The sequence below is a fragment of the Esox lucius genome, chromosome 17 (genome assembly GCF_011004845.1).
Source record: "Esox lucius isolate fEsoLuc1 chromosome 17, fEsoLuc1.pri, whole genome shotgun sequence".
NCBI classification, from domain to species: Eukaryota; Metazoa; Chordata; class Actinopteri; order Esociformes; family Esocidae; genus Esox; species Esox lucius.
The window spans coordinates 33,361,574-33,375,765 of NC_047585.1; the positions used below are offsets into that span (position 1 = coordinate 33,361,574).

The 14,192-nt window shown below is 39.8% G+C and overlaps 1 protein-coding gene across 1 annotated transcript in view; it reads left to right on the forward strand.

Moving 5' to 3' along the window:
• Positions 1 to 9,123, forward strand: part of LOC105016871 (CUGBP, Elav-like family member 4) — a 110,899-nt gene extending 101,776 nt beyond the window's left edge. The window contains 1 exon segment of the mRNA XM_020055210.2: positions 8,826 to 9,123. The gene's annotated coding sequence lies outside the window, so the exon portion shown is untranslated.
• Positions 9,124 to 14,192: the final 5,069 nt, after the last annotated feature.

Genomic DNA, 14,192 nt, shown 5'->3' on the forward strand with positions numbered 1-14,192 from the left:
AGTGAGATGAGATTGAGGTTGTGTAAGGAAGACCAGGTCCGTAACCTCATGAACAAGACTTTATAATGCTGCAATAAATAATTGAATTACTCTCTCCCTTGACAAACGGATATGCGATCATTATTACAACCACTTTACGAAAAGGCTGATTTCTAACAAATGTTATTACAAGTTATATTTATATAAAAATGTATGTTTAATGTATATGTTTGATATGCTTACATTCATTAGTATGTATATGTGTAATAATAGATTTAAAATATATATATATTTGTTTGCAGTCAAGAAAGTGTCATGTTAGTGGACATTTAGGCAACACAATATCTAGGAAAAACATACCACATTACCCAGGTGGCAGCAACAATAAAATCTAACTGATGTGCCGTCATGCTTGATAATGTTATACAATGCTCTCGGAAAGTATTCAGACCCCTTCACTTTACAGAATTTTGTTGACTAACCGATTTTTGGTGCTCTAAAACATTTACAACAGAAAACTGTTGCTCTGCTTTAATCCTGGATTTGGAGACAGTGAAGATCCCTGGTAGCATATCATGTAGTGTGTCTCTGTCCGCTGTATGTTAGCTGATTATATTTATAGGTTTTAATTCACTAATATTTGTCGAAATGTATGCTAAGCCACTCTGAAATGTGCAGTTTCATCACACAGCACAATGCCACAGATGTCGCAAGTTTTGAGGGAGCATGCAATTGGCATGCTGACTGCAGGAATGTCCACCAGAGCTGTTGCCCATGAATTGAATGTTAATATTTTAGAGTGGCCTTTTATTGTGGCCAGCCTAAGGCACACCTGTGCAATAATCATGCTGTCTAATCAGTATTTTGATATGCCACACCTGTGAGGTGGATGGATTATCTCGGCAAAGGAGAAGTGCTCTCTAACACAGATTTAGACAGAGTTGTGAACAATATTTGAGAGAAATAGGCATTTTGTGTACATAGAGAAAGTCTTAGATCTTGAGTTCAGCTCATGATAAATGGGGGCAAAAACAAGTGTTGCATTTATAATTTTGTTCAGTGTATTTGAGATGTTTTCAAAATGGCCAGGGACTTTGCTTTCCAAACCTCAAGGCTTGTAGTTTCACCACTGCAGTGTAAGGATGGGGATTTGACTGGGCTGAGTGGAAGCAGCACTCCCGTGTAGTAGGCTGATAACATCTCATGGGTTTAACACACTGAAAGCCTTATAGGACTATGCAAAACATATTCACAAAGCCTATTTTTTGTTTTCTACTTCATCAATTGAAAAAGGAGTCCAGCAAGTGAAACAAAGATGTCATGGCAAGAAGGTCTATGATAAAACCTAATTAAAATAGATTTTCTTAACAATACTGCTTACATTACAAGCTTTAAACCAACATGTATTGTTGTGTCAAGGCTCTAAGTTGTCTTCTAATAGAGCAAATTGAAGTGCTTGCTTGTGAACCATTAGATCCTCCAGTCCGCTCTCTCCGTGTTGGGTGCACACTCTTAGATTCCATCCTACCTATAAGGCCCCTACTGCTTGTTGACATGGAGAGGGTGTCTGCTCCACAGGCCCTCACTGTTAGTGTCCCCCCAGAGCTCCAATCCTGGACCTCTTTTCTCTGCACCAAGTCAGTAGCCCACTCAAATCTATGGTATCCCCATTTATCATTGCTGCGTGGATGAGACTCAACTACTTTTCTCCACCACTTCTGACACCCAGGTGGCAACAAGCGTTTGTAGAGCATGACCTTATCTCACACAGGAAGCGACAGAGGTACTTATCCAGGCACTTGTCATCTCAAGTCTGTAATGCTGCAACTCACTGTTGGTCGGGCCCTCTCCTGGTGCCATCAACCATTAAGGGGAAAGTACTCAGCTTAACTCATCACATTACTGGCCTCTTATCTTGTCTGCAATAAGGGCTGTTATTTCATGTTGTATACAATGGTGAATGGCTTTCATTTGTATTACCAGTGTTGTCTTATCATCTTAGTGGCAGTTTTGTCATGCATTCTTATTATGTTGAACATTATTAGAAAGTTGCCCCTGTCTGTTGAGTGTTTGTCCTCCCGTGATCATGCTGTGAAATAGTCTGACATGCTGTTAAGTGCAGTGAATCAAATCATTGCATACGCCAAGATTCAGTATAAAATACTACCTATTTTCCTGGAATCGTTTCAAGCACCCCTAACGTAGAAGATTTCAGAATGTAGACAACTCTCTTTTCTCACATTGCTGATTGCTAATGTGCTGTGCTGACATTGTGGGTTTAACGACTGCGTAGCTTTCCGCTATTTGTCATACCCAGTGTGAGGGTAAGCAGGTTCTGTGTAGCAGCGTTCAACATGTAGGAAAACACAGCATCCAAGCCTACAGAATTTTCTGACCAAGACAGTTAATCATACCGCGTTGAATGAATGCAGTGCCCATTTTTTGTGATGGGTTCTTCAGCACAGGGAGCCTGGGTCTATTGTCAGGGTGGTTTTACTCAGAGGAGCTTGTGCTACTATAACACTTTGTATGTTGTATTATTAATCTGACGTATTATCTTAATATAACCTGTGTTAATATTGTTCTTCAATACAACTGAAATTGACTTTATAAGCTAACAGCTAGCTTAAACCATGTGTTATTTATCTCCACCAGTTAGCAATGAATACTCTTACAGATCATTCTTCCTCCCATAAGGAAATCTCCTCATGCCCATATACTGTAATAAAACATTCTCTCAAACAGCAAAAAATCTGAAAAATTATGAATAAGAGCAGCCTAATTAATACAGTGCCCTCCAAAGGCAATACAAAGAGGCATTTAATAGCAAACCAGTGATAAATCTCATGGCAGGCAGAAATGCTACAGATTTCAGAGTGTCATTTTTTTTTGGAAAATGTTTCACAATCAATAATGACGGTACAGTCCTGAATGACAATGATACATACGTTTTAGGGGTATCAAAGCTTGAACCCTGACTGGCCAATTAAAACATTTTCAATGGCTAAATGTTGTTGCCCCTTGTATCTTTCCAGTCTTTTTGCCTTGCCTTGAAATCAACTCACACTACAAAGTTAGTCAATTACAGTTTGTTAAAGTTCAACTTTAAATGGTGGTGGACCATTAGAGGATATGCAACCTGGTCTCAGAATGATGACGTAGACTATTTTACGTACATTTTAGGATGGGGGGTTTTGTAAGATATGTTACGTGCAGTAAAATAACGTTAGAGTCGGAATGAGAAAAAACTTTTTTTTACCGTGGTTCAAACCGGCAACCTTCCACATCTTACCCAGGCACGCTACCTACTGCTCCACGGGGGAACCTGTAAATAGTCCTGGCAAGTGGTGTTGTCACAACATAGGTTTGAAGTGTTTGAAGTGATTTTCTTTGTAATCCTAACCCAAACCATAACCTAACCTTAACCCCAGTGCTGTCATAGCTAACTTTAACCCTAACCTGAACCCCAGAGTTGTGAGATCTAACCTTAACCCTAACCCCAGTGCTGTGATGTCTAACGTCAACATAACGTTGACGATAAAATGCTTTTATAACATATACTAGCAACCTTGCTATTGCTGTTACTCATCCTAAATCCCCATGTCTAGTCAGTGGGCAAGGCAATGGCCTTGTAATCCAAACATTGCCGGTTAAAAATGCATGTCTAACATTTTGTCAAAAAATCGTCTTTCATACCGTTCATAAAATATAATACGTTTTTCTGGCGTTCATATTCTATTTTACTTTTTAATAGCGGTCGTAACATTTGATACGTTGTAATAGCGTTCGTAAGATATGTTACATTTGAATAATTTCGTAATATATCATACATTGTAATATAACCTAACGTAACGACACATATCATACGAAATCGGGTGCCATGGATTTTCGTAAAATAGTCTACGCAGGTTCTTGAGACCAGGTTGCGATATAAAACATGTAGTGATAATAATCAGCAGCAGTAGCAGCAAAACACATAATCAGCACTAGATGTCAAGTGTAAATATTCACACTGTCTGAGTGTATTTGTCTGTTTGTGTGGGTGACTGTGTGCATGAATATTTGCGCTCAAATGAACGAAGTCAGTGTAGATCGACAAAATGGTGTTTGACAGCTTGATTCCATATAAATAGAAAATGTTTCTGAGCCTTGTAATATGTGACTTTGTATGTGTCGGTAAACACCCCATCTGACCAACAGCAAGCGGATGAACAGCACCTGGGGTGTTAAGGGTTGAGAATGATAATGTTACATTCTTTTGACGGAAGCACATCCCCAATGATGTGCTTCCGCCTGCAGTTTTCTGTGTCAGGTCGTGGTTAAGGCAGCCAGGATGCTGAGCAGTAGGCAAATTGGAGTGGTCTATGACAAGGCTCTTAAAGCACTTTATGATGAATGACAGCAATGAGTGAGATAGGCACAATAGGCATTAGGACATGTTACCTTGATTTCCAAGGATGATTGTGGTGTCCTTGAGCAAAATGAAAACTACAGCCTGAGACACAGCTGGTCAGCTTTTTGAGTTCACACTTATGTGTCCATCAGGTTAGCCTTGAAATAGTGAGAATACACCGAGAGATTTCCTAGTTGACTCAGTGTTGTACACTTTAAAGAGTGAAAATACACCTAGTCATCTGGAGTACCGAGAGCTTTCCTAGTTGACTCAGTGTTGTACACTTTAAAGAGTGAAAATACACCTAGTCATCTGGAGTACCGAGAGCTTTCCTAGTTGACTCAGTGTTGTACACTTTAAAGAGTGAGAAAACATCTAGTCATCTGGGGTACCGAATTTCCCTTCATGGCCTATGATGGCATGTACTGGCCTACTCCTCACCACATGCGCCAAGATAACATTTGTTAAACATTTCAAAGTTCAGTTTATATTTCCCTTTCATATTTTAAATAAATTGGAGGACCTTGTATTTATGTATTTCGAGGTATTGGGGTACTTTTTTTTCAACTAAATTCTGCAGTAAAGGATTTCAGCAGGATCTGGATTTCTCGGTACATCCCAGGTCTTCGGTTAAGATAAACCCCAAATGATTTTGCACTCCACATTGTTCTAACTAATTAAATGGCTTCAATATGGAAATATATACAGTATATTACATAACATGTCCCTTTGAGTTTATTTTCTGTGACAACACTGCACAAATATCATGCTAAGAAGCATTTGTATACAGCAAAACATGACTATTCCTGAAAAAGCCATGAGAGGGGGGTATCTTTTCAGAATTGCAAAAGCTGCCTGGCAGCTAATGAGTCCTGATGACAGGAGCAATCTTGTGTGTCTGAGCATAAAGTGTTTCTGGGAATTTTGGGGCTGGCCATGTTGGAAGGGTTAAGTTGCCTCCCATCTTTAGAGACATTATGTCCCAGGATGGTGACAAAGGCTTTAGCAAGGTGGCATTTGGAAGGATTCAACTTCAATCCAGCTTCTCTCAAAGGTGCTCAAAGGTGCTCAAAGGTGGCGCTAGGGCTAGGCGATATTCCCAAAAGAAAGTTATCAGGATATTTGTTTCTCATATTATTCAATGTCAATAAATATCACAATATACACTGGGAATATGAATTTCCAGTAATCTAGTGCTTGAGTACTCCAGTATATTTAAAAAATGTGTACTTGCCCAAATCTGGTTACATCTGCCGTTTCTTTTAGTGCAATGCAGTTGGCTAATGGAATGCCATACTTCTAGGCAAAGAAAATGATCTACCTGAAAATATTGCCATGTGTTACAGAATTGCATCACACAAGTGAACAAATAAGATAAGCATTACAGAACGGGAGAATGCTTTTCCAGTCAAAGCTGGCACTTCCACACAGTAATAGCAAAGGGAGCTGGTTGGTGTGTTAATGTAGTCTGCACGTTACTAGAGAAGTGAGTTAGTGATCAGGAATTATAAATAGAATGTAGGGTACTCAAACTCATCCCTACAAACTACACTGCTCAAAAAAGGTAAAGTAACACATATCATACATATCAACAAATATCATACATCGGATCTCAATGAAGGAAACATATTAAAGATCAAAAACTTTACTGTGCATTGTGTAATTGGTTGAAAACAAAATGTTGTAACAACGGTCAATGGAGACCAAAATCACCAACCGATTGAGGGCTAGATTCAAACTCACACCGAAAATCTAAGTAAACAATTGAAATCGCAGGCTGTTCCAACTTACACAATGACTCATAATGTGACTCAGTAGTGTGTATGGCCCACACGTGCCTGTATGCACTCTGACAACGTCTGGGCATGCTCCTGATGAGACGGCAGATGGTATCCTGAGGGATCTGAAGATGTGATTGATGTAATTATAGTATACTGTACAAGGTAGGTGCAAACCACCAAGATCCAGTTCCATTAGTCTCTGAAAGCTTGATCAGGCACACGTAATGCCCTTTGGCATGGCTAGCCACTGGTAAGACTTAGCTGGTCTAACCCACTTCCAGTCGCAAATACCTTTTTCTCTTTATCGTCTAGATTTAAGGTTGTCTTACAATAATCTGATTTGTATTCCAATGTGTGCAGCACCACCATCTGTTTTGATGCTGTATTCCACCAATATTCTACAATAGTCAAGTGAATGAAAATGTAATAATACTTTGCAAACTGTCAAGTCAAACGTACAGTTTTCGGATTAGGTAAAACTTTTGTCAACCATTGTCAAACCATTGGTAATGTTTGACGAGAGGTAATGCTCACATTAAAACCCGGCTAGAGTTTGCCAGAAGGCATGTGGGAGACTGAGACCATGTGGAAAATCATATAGTTTCATAGAGTTCTTTTGGACCCAACGCTAAGCGCTGTTTGACACAAGCCTAACACCACACATCATCCTGAGAACACTGTCCCTAGCATGAAGCATGCTTCTCAGAGGTAGGGATTGAGATAAGGCTGAACATAGCAAAATACATTGAGGTCCTTGAAGAAAACCTGAGCCAGAGCACACAGGACCTCAGACTGAGGTGAAGATACATTTTTCAGCTTGACAAAAACCCAAAGCACACAGCCACGACAACGCTAGAATGACCTCGGGAAAAGTCTGTGAATGTTTCTTGAGTCAATCCAATTGATCGAGAATATGTAGAAAGAATTGAAAATAGCAGATCACCAAAGTTCCACATTCAACTTAACAGAGGTTTGCCGACATTGGAAAGAAGAATGGGAATAATTGTTGTGTCCAGATATGCAAAGATGGTAAAGACTGAGTTGGTATCTAAATAAACTCATGTCTGGTTTTGCTGCCAAAGGTGCATCTGCCCAATATTGACTAAAGGGGGTGAATACCTATGCAGTCAGTTATTTTCTGTTTTGTATTTGAAATTAATTTATAGCAATTTGTAGATTTTTCACTTATACACCATGGACCCTTCTTTGTTGATCAGTTGCAGAAACTCAAAATTAAATCGATTTAGATGTTGTAACACAATAAAATGTGGAAAAGTCCAAGAGGGATGAATACATAAAGTGATTATGTAATGGGATTATGTTTTGTCCAAAATAAATCTTGCTGCGTAACGTGTGGCAAAAAGAAGTGATTCGGCACAGTGTTCAGGGCCTGTTGGCAGGTCCTGGGACTGTTGGGCCTGTGGGCAGTTCCTGGGACTGTTGGGCCTGTGGGCAGGTTCAGGGTCTGTGGGCAGGTCCGGGGACTGTTGGGCCTGTAGGCAGGTTCAGGGTCTGTGGGCAGGTCGTGGGACTGTTGGGCCTGTGGGCAGGTTCAGGGTCTGTGGGCAGGTCGTGGGACTGTTGGGCCTGTGGGCAGTTCCTGGGACTGTTGGGCCTGTGGGCAGGTTCAGGGTCTGTGGGCAGTTCCTGGGACTGTTGGGCCTGTGGGCAGGTCGTGGGACTGTTGGGCCTGTGGGCAGGTTCAGGGTCTGTTGGCAGGTCGTGGGACTGTTGGGCCTGTGGGCAGGTTCAGGGTCTGTTGGCAGGTCGTGGGACTGTTGGGCCTGTGGGCAGGTTCAGGGTCTGTTGGCAGGTCGTGGGACTGTTGGGCCTGTGGGCAGGTTCAGGGTCTGTTGGCAGGTCGTGGGACTGTTGGGCCTGTGGGCAGGTTCAGGGTCTGTTGGCAGGTCTTGGGACTGTTGGGCCTGTGGGCAGGTTCAGGCTCTTGGGCTCAGAGGTGATGTGCACTGTTGCAGGGACTGGCTCCTCTGAAACTGTGTTATGCAAGGTCAAGCCAGGTTCATGACAACACCACCACAACTCATTGCAAGATCATACCCACAAATAACATTTACAGCATTCACTGACCTGTGTTGACTTCAAATGTTTTTAATCGGCATTGTGTGACCAGACCGGTGGTGATGGAGCACACCTAAACAATTAACACCACCCTGAAGGCAGGATTTGGAGAGTTTGCCATTATCAATCTTAATAATGAATTTAATATGTGGGTGCTGGGCTTATTGTTGATAGCGATTCAGCCCTGCAGTTCTTTAGTTTAGAAGACAGGAGGCCTTTTGTGTTTTCTTAGTCTTTAGTTAGATTGACATTTTATGCGCTGATGTTTTGAAACGATCTGAACTATGTATAGTATACTACTTGGACTGGCCAGGCAACCAGGAGGTCAGGACTGAGCTGGCCCTGGTCCTAAAGCAAGGCTGATGTCTCCTGGGTACATGCATTCAACACATGGTCGCATATACAAACTACTTTAAAATTTCTGCACTCACCAATTTAGGGGCAACACCATAGCTAGACTTAAGACACCTAAACATAACGAATTATCCAAAAAATGTCTAGGCAGGTTAGTGGTATTAAAAAAGAGTATATATACTGTAAACTGTGATTTTTCTATCAGCAATAAATGTAAGTCTGTATTCTTACTTTTTCAGGTTTTTGTTGAGATCGGACACATGCTGAGTACATGAATGCCATTGAACTGAAAGATCACCTGGACACAGGAATTCTTGGAGGCTGGTATTAAATTGGATCAGATACTGGGTGGAACATGAACAAATAGATGGCGAAGTAACGGACAACTCTGATGGATGTACCTTTTGGATCGCAGAGAGACCTCATTAAAGCCTGGCTCACACCTAGACTTACTCTCTTTATCGCCTCGTCTGTTTCTCCTTAACCCTGCCTGAATGACAGATACCTTACACAAGGTATTTTGAATGAAGAAAAAAATAAAACGTACAAAAAACATCCAACCCATACCCCTATGTAACAGAGATGGAGGAAAAATGGATGTCAGGAGTTCCAAGAACTAAACAAACATTTCAAAATACATTATGGGGAAATGCCATATGAAATCTCTACATGAAGGTGTTTGGGTATGGGGGAATAACTTTTTAAAGAACAATTTTACAGGACTAGAAACAAAATAGTCTCGGCGAAGAGAGAACTTTTTAGAACTTTGTAGGGAATGTGATATTTCAGGACACAAACTCCCTTTGATTTGGGATGGCTTGGAGTGCCTGTCCTGGAGTGCCTGTTCGTTTCCAGGGGATACCATTGCCAAGGAGAGCCATTGCAACGGTCTCCAGGGAGTCTTACCTGTCATTCCTTTGTTTTTTTAGGGACCAAAAGACCAAACATTTTTATTGTAGCTCTATTAATATACTCGGACCACCGCATCTCTTTTAATTGTTGGTAATTGATTAAAGAGTTTTATTTAAAAGATGTGTACATTTAGAATATAAACAATATGTGTATAAACATACATATATATTGCTGATATGCTTTTTGAATACAGGCAAAACTATTTCAGATGACCAATAGCTTACTTCGCTAGTTTACAATTAACTATTCAAAATGTTTATTTTTTCTCTTCTCATTTTCTCCTGGGGGATGGGATGAAGAGTGCATGGGAAGGGTTGTTCCATATCACAGCCTTACCTTTTTTAACTGACATCCTAACCTCATAGGTAAAAGAACATAAAAAATGTTTGAAATATATTAACTTGTTTATATTTGCAGTACATATATGTATATGTATAACACACATTCAAGCAAATGTATTCATATATACAGTATATATATATATATATATATATATATATATATGTATGTATATATATATATATATGTATTTATGGATCAAATTATATTAATCAAACTAATATATGTATTTATATGCACATATTTTATATAAATATAGATATGTGTCTGTATATAGAACGGCTATTGACTATGTTGAGCAGTCTTTTTTTTTTTGTAGGTTGTAGCTGGTTTAAAACACTGCACTGCTTGGGAAGAAACATCTGGCAGCTCCCAAAACTGCAGGCAGATATCTTTCTCATCAACATATATGCTGATACACACATATTCTTAAATATATGTGAAGGTTCACATACACTATATAGGTGTACACATACCATTTGAAAATGCAAAAAAGCCATTTCTCAGTAGCAGGCTTAAGAGAATCAGGCTAAATGAATTTTGTAGGTAAATGACAAATATCTTCGACTCAATTCCAAACATATCTTTTTAGTTTCGCAGTGCACTCTACACAGATGTACTGTCACGTGAGAAAACAAAGTGTTCTCCTTGAAACTTGAACCAAAATGGATGAATACCATGACCTTTTCTTTCTCTTAACTGCATTCAGTAAGTAAATGCATGCATGTAGCGTATGGGCTGTCACCACAAGGTGTGCCTTGTAATTTGCAGAATCTCCCATCAAGCACTGTGCTCTCAAAACACCTCTGCAAGCAGCCAGTGCGCTACAATGATGTCAAAACTGAAGTTGCATCCATCATGTCATTTAACATCTCCATGAAGAGCTTTAGCTGTAAACCCTGTCAAATATAACAAATTGTTCACGGTCTTCTAACACATCCATACCATGAATTAACCTGGATGTCCCCAGAATTATTTACGACTGGCAGTCAAAAACGTATTGTGATGTATATTTATTATACTTTCTATCAAAGTGGGCATTAGGTACTCTGCTAGTGCAGGTACTAACTGAAGGAGTGCTTGGAAATGCTGTATAAGAACCCTTGAGGGTGGGTTCCATTTGTTTTGGTATTAATTAAACTGATGGTATTACATTGCATATTGTATGGGTACTGTAAGTGTCATGATGTTAACACATTGCAGAACCAGAATGGTTACTGAACAGAATGGGACCAGGAAGTGTTTTTTTATTATTTTCTTTATGGATACAGCCACTGCTAATTCAGCCATAATTGTGTTGACCTTTATCCTCCAAACTGTTCCTCACCACACCATTGCACTAGTGGTTATTTGAATACTTGTAGTAGTAAATAGAAGGTGGGTAAACACTGACCACCGGTGAAGAACACCAGGCAGTTCCCAACATCAATAGTAATTTACTGCTGTACATGACATCTTTGCTGCAAGATCTCTCACCTTGTCTCCCCTGATGTAAACAGGCCTAAAGATGTCATTAACGCTGTCCTTGACACTTATCAAGGAGTGTGTTACCAAAATGCCTCTCCCCATTATAAGGATACAATTTATCTTGAGATCTTTTTCATGTTACTTCCATTTTTGTACACATTTCCTATTGACATCAGTAAACTCATGGTTTACTTGAAATGTATCTGCATATCAAGTTAGGATTTGGCTCCCAAGTCTTCAATGCATCTCCCCATCTCAGAACGAGCCCTATTCCCTATTCCCATCTCAGAACGAGCCCTATTCCCTATTCCCATCTCAGAACGAGCCCTATTCCCTATTCCCTATTCCCATCTCAGAACGAGCCCTATTCCCTATTCCCATCTCAGAACGAGCCATATTCCCTATTCCCATCTCAGAACGAGCCCTATTCCCTATTCCCATCTCAGAACGAGTCCTATTCCCTATTCCCTATTCCCATCTCAGAACGAGCCCTATTCCCTATTCCCATCTCAGAATGAGCCCTATTCCCTATTCCCTATTCCCATCTCAGAACGAGCCCTATTCCCTATCCCCTATCCCCATCTCAGAACAAGCCCTATTCCCTATTCCCTATTCCCATCTCAGAAAGAGCCCTATTCCCTATTCCCTATTCCAATCTCAGAACGAGCCCTATTCCCTATTCCCTATTCCCATCTCAGAACGAACCCTATTCCCTATTCCCTATTCCCATCTCAGAACGAGCCCTATTTCCTATTCCCATCTCAGAACGTGCCCTATTCCCTATTCCCTATTCCCATCTCAGAACGTGCCCTATTCCCTATTCCCATCTCAGAATGAGCCCTATTCCCTATTCCCTATTCCCATCTCAGAACGAGCCCTATTCCCTATTCCCTATTCCCATCTCAGAACGAGCCCTATTCCCTATTCCCTATTCCCTATTCCCATCTCAGAACGAGCCCTATTCCCTATTCCCTATTCCCATCTCAGAACGAGCCCTATTCCCTATTCCCTATTCCCATCTCAGAACGAGCCCTATTCCCTATTCCCTATTCCCATCTCAGAACGAGCCCTATTCCCTATTCCCATCTCAGAATGAACCCTATTCCCTATTCCCTATTCCCATCTCAGAACGAGCCCTATCACTTCTATTCATTGCATTACTTATTTAGATCACTCTCACCCTTAATCCCACCCCTCATATGTTAACGGAGGTTGGTGATGCTTCCTCCTTGAAATTTATCTTGCATTCTTCACTTGGTTCTGTTTTGCCTAATTTTTCTGCTTGCACACCTCTCTGCCTATGTTACCTCACCCTCCAAGACCGGACAGTACTGCGTATGTGTCAGCATGATGGTAAAAAGTCCTTCAAGCCTTTCAAAAAGGCTAAAGCACTGTTAGTGCGTTTCTTACACCTTTCCCAATGCTTTTAAATTGAGTGAATGATGGTAGCAGGAGGGGAATGACGATATTGAGCGCCTCTTTCTCACACAATAACTTTCAGCTGCAACTGTTTACATGTTAATGGGTAAAAAAAACAGTGGTTCAAAAACAATGAAAAAAAAAACAGAGAAGACTGAATATAAATATATATATATAAATATAAATATATACATAAACTGATGAATATACTGTAAATGTTTTGTTGCTCCGTTCCTCTGTACATAGGTTTGCATATTTTATAGGACTTTTACTTCTATCTAAAATTACTGGATAAAAATTAAACTTGAAATACTAAAAAAAAAGATTAATGGAAACATAATAATCATTGGAATCAGGTTAAATAAAAAAATAAAAAAAGAGTCCAAAGGGATATGATACAACTGTAACGTAGGACCTGACCTAGGCAGTTAGCCAGAAAACAGTCAGGGAGAGCATTGAACTCAATTAGACCATGGACATGCATTTATCTTTTTATAAAAATATTTTGGGGTTCTTTTATTTATTTATTTATTCATTACTTCTGTTTACAGACGATATGCATGATTTCATAGCATTATTTTTCTATGAGTTGGTATGTGACCAAATAGTTTTTTTATATTCATGTATAGGCCCACAGTGGTACACTGATGACCACTGTATCTTGTCTACAGGTTCGACAACTCCAACAGTGGTTTGAGAAATTGACATATAATTTGCCACGTTTGTTTTGTCAAGCATTTCTTTTTTTCATCTGTGAAGCGGCTTTATATTGAATATCAGAGCTTGATTCCACCTCAAGCTTTTTGCTGCTTTCAACTAAACTGTTCTTAATTTCCCTTGTACTTTGCCATACCTAACCTTCTCCTAACATTTTTAAATGTATCTCAACTGTTCAATCATTCATTGCTGTAAATACCCAAGCTTCTTAGTGCATTCAAATTGTTATATATTTGTAAATGGTCACATGCCAAATCCAAATTTTGCCAGTCTATATGTTGCACTGACAACAGCATGACAAACTATGATTGTTGGGGAATATCAAGATTTCATACCATTCCTGTCCTGTACTTGACTGACAAGCTTAGTTTGGTTTTTGCAGACATCTTACCAGCCAGATATAGTCACCAGAACGCAACAAGCCAATGAAATTCTCACTAACGATTCCAGTTCCCATCTGAGGCGACGCATTGAGCTCCCAGCAGCACAGTCAAGGCTTAAACCTGACAGTAGTTATTTATTTGTGCTACAAAAGACTGGCCTAGACATTGGCATGGGAATTGGGAGGGAAGAAATAACATTGAAAATACCAATCAGGCTATAATTTTTTTTTAATACCCCAATATACAGTACATATATGGTATTATGCCCAAATTTACTAATTTAATTTTGTTTAAAAATCAACAACAAAACATGTCCACTATAAAGTAAAAACTGTACATGTATCCAACAATTTGAATGTGCTATTCTGT